Here is a 3,297-nt window from a genome sequence, read left to right as displayed (position 1 = left end):
CAGGTGCCCTGGCCACTGTGGCTCAATTGGTTGAGTGTTGTCCCATGCACTGAGAGGTCACCAGTTCGATTCCTGCTCGGTACACATGTGGGAGTTGCAGGCTCTATCCCCAATGGGGTGCATGCAGGAGGCAGCCAATTGATATTTCTCTTTCTCTCTCTCTCTCTCCCTTTCCCCTCTCTCTAAAATAAATAAAAACATATTTAAAAAAGAAAGAAAGTGAGTGGGGACTCTGGGATAGATCCAGAGTTCTCTGGCTGCTGCTTCATTGCTGTGTACCTCTGAGATCCACATATGAATATCATGTCTGAGTCAGAGACTGGGGAACGTTGGAGTCCCATCCCTTGTCAAGTAGACTTCAACTTTGCTGACCAGGCCACAGGGCCCTTATCACCAAAACAATGTCTTTTCAGAAGGACACTTGCTAAGAAGGCAGGATCTGTGGCCAACTAGAAATCCAGGGCATTAGCTGTCTCTTATCAGCAACTAGCCTTGCAAATTTGAACAGGACCCTTTATCTTCCTAGTCCTCTGTTTCCTCTTCTGCAGAATGTGGAGTTAGCTGACCCTTCCATCTGTTTGCATCTGAGAATATTGGAATCCTGCCTTGAACCCCACTAGCATTTTCCCTCTCTTCATCAGTCAACAAAGATTTGTGGACGTGCCCACATGCTCGGGCTCCTTGCTAGGTACATTTGGTTGCTCATTACCCTAGTTTCTCTGTTTAAGTTTCTCTTTTCAAGCAAAACAGTAAAAACGTAAAGTGCTCTGAGAGGTCTGGGAGGAAAATACTTGCCTATCCCCCCTCCACACCCTCTGGCTTATGGGTTTCAAAGCTTCCCAGGAGGAGCTCTAAGACGCCATTTCCCTCATTTTCTGAATCCTTTATGTCCCAGACTTACATTCTTCCAGAGATGTTTAAAACTGGGCTTTGCAGCATTGTTATGCGCTCCTGTTTGCAACACCAGTTTTATTCAGCTCTTTCTCCTGACTATTCTGGTAGGTGGGTCAGTGCTTTATTAACCCTCTTTCACAGCTGAAGAAGAGCAGCTTACCCAGGGTCAGTGAGAACATAAAGATGTGAAGATTTTAAAAAATAGAGTCCCAAATCTGGCTGGGGCCATTTCTGTGCCTGATATCTTTGCATTGAGAGTATCCAAAATGACTTGACACCTCCCCAGACCCATTAACTTTAAACCAAGAACCCACAGGAGAGACTTAGAGGAAAACACATATTGGACTCTTGATGTAACAAATGACAAATTGAAAGTAATCTGAGGCTGCAGGTCTCCGCGGATGCTTGTTGCTATGCTTTGAGTCTCTCTCTCTGTAAGATTTAAAGGGTAGAATTGTGGGGGGTTTTGTGTGTGTTTTAAGGGTCCGTGTGTGCTGCCTGTCACTACTTGAGCCAATTAAGCAGACAGGGTTGAATCATATGAGTGTTTATTCCAATACTGCTGTCAGTATGGGATAGCAGTAGGTCATCCACAAAAATCTGCTCTGTAGCCCCCCATTAGCCAGCTGCTTATATAGTGTAGGACAAAGATTACATGAGGAAGTAGGGATTACAGGAATGAGGAAGTAGGCAATTAGGGCTGGGGTAGGACTTCATTGTTTGGGCAACAAGGTTATTAATCTTTCCGTGATAATAGGCAGTTCTTGAATGAGAATGGACTACATTCCAAGGTTGATTCCCAGGTCCAAGGTTAACTCCCAGATCCCGGGATGGGGGTTGGGGGTGGGGGTCTATCATGCCCAGCCAAGTTAGACTCTATTTTTTTAAATCTTTCTTTAACCAGAACAAGGCAATCGTGGTAAACAGAGCATGATTATTATTCCCTACCAGAGGCCTGGTGCATGGATTCATGCACCCGTGGGGTCCCTTGGGCTGGCCTGCTGGGATCAGGCCGAAACTGGCTCTCTGACATCCCCCGAGAGTCCTGGATTGTGAGAGGGCGCAGGCCAGACCAAGGGACCCTACCAGTCCACAATTGGGGCCAGGGAGGGACGGAGGGAAGGCTCCAGGGTGTGTCCGTCTGGCCCAGTTCCGATCAGGGCGATCAGGGCAGATTAGGCCGGCCGGGGAGGGACCGCAGGAGGTTGGCCAGTGGGGGACAGACCACGGGAGGGCTCCATGGCATGTCTGGTCTGTCTCCCCCAGTCCCAATCTGCCAAACCCCAGCAGCAAGCTAACCTACCAGTTGGAGCATCTGCCCCCTGGTGGTCAGTACACATCATAGCAACTGGTCGAATGGTCGAACAAACGGGCAGACACAGCATATTAGGCTTTTATTATATAGGATAACCATAACTAGTCCCCAATATTCTTTTCGCATCTTAGTATTTTCATTTCAGAGAGGATATTGTTGTTTGAATAAATGCACAAGGAGATAACAAGGGTATTGCCTGAGGAAGGTGGTCATTCAGGGTCCCACAGGGCACCTGAATTTAGTGTCAGCACATTGCAGAGAGTGAAGGCCTCACTGGAGTTCAAGGTCTCAGCTGTTCAGTGGTGCCAGATGAGAGACTGGCTTATGGTAACCATTAGATGGAAATAGAAACTTGAAGGGAAAATTATTAATTTACAAAAAAATTATACCCCTTAAGCAGATCTAATCTTCTTCACCCCTTCGGAAAGCATACAGAGAAAATGAAATTGTCACCTCAGAATTCCTTGGTGAGCATGTTCATTGTGAAGCTTAGATGTCCAGCTCTGCTCTTACCAGCTGTGTGGTGTGACTTTTTATTGTGCTTGTGGTATGTACTTTATATATACCTCTACCTCTACCTCTCTAGAAATCATGGCTCAAACGCAAAGGTATATAATGAAAGGATATAGTTTTCACCCATACTGTCACCCAACTCTCCAATACCTGCTGCCTACTCCCAGGGGACATTATGTTGTTTCATGTTCCTACCCAGTACCTTTATGAATATGTAAGCTAATAAAATATAGACCTTTATTTGGGGAGGAGGGAAGTTTCTTAATTTTTTAAAATATATTTTATTGATTTTTTACAGAGAGGAAGGGAGAGGGATAGAGAGTTAGAAACATCAATGAGAGAGAAACATTGATCAGCTGCCTCCTGCACACTCCCTACTAGGGATGTGCCCGCAACCAAGGTACATGCCCTTGACTGGAATCGAACCTGGGACCCTTTAGTCCGCAGGCTGACGCTCTATCCACTGAGCCAAACCGGTTAGGGTGAAGTTTCTTACTTTTTCAAGAAACTTGACATCTTCAGTGTTCATTAATCATTGGTCATTGTTATTTTTTTAAAAATATTTTTAAAATATT

This window comes from Myotis brandtii, unplaced genomic scaffold (genome assembly GCF_000412655.1).
Source record: "Myotis brandtii unplaced genomic scaffold, ASM41265v1 scaffold165, whole genome shotgun sequence".
Lineage (NCBI taxonomy): Eukaryota > Metazoa > Chordata > Mammalia > Chiroptera > Vespertilionidae > Myotis > Myotis brandtii.
The sequence above is the reverse complement of the archived record's forward strand: the minus strand, read 5'-3'. Positions refer to the sequence as shown.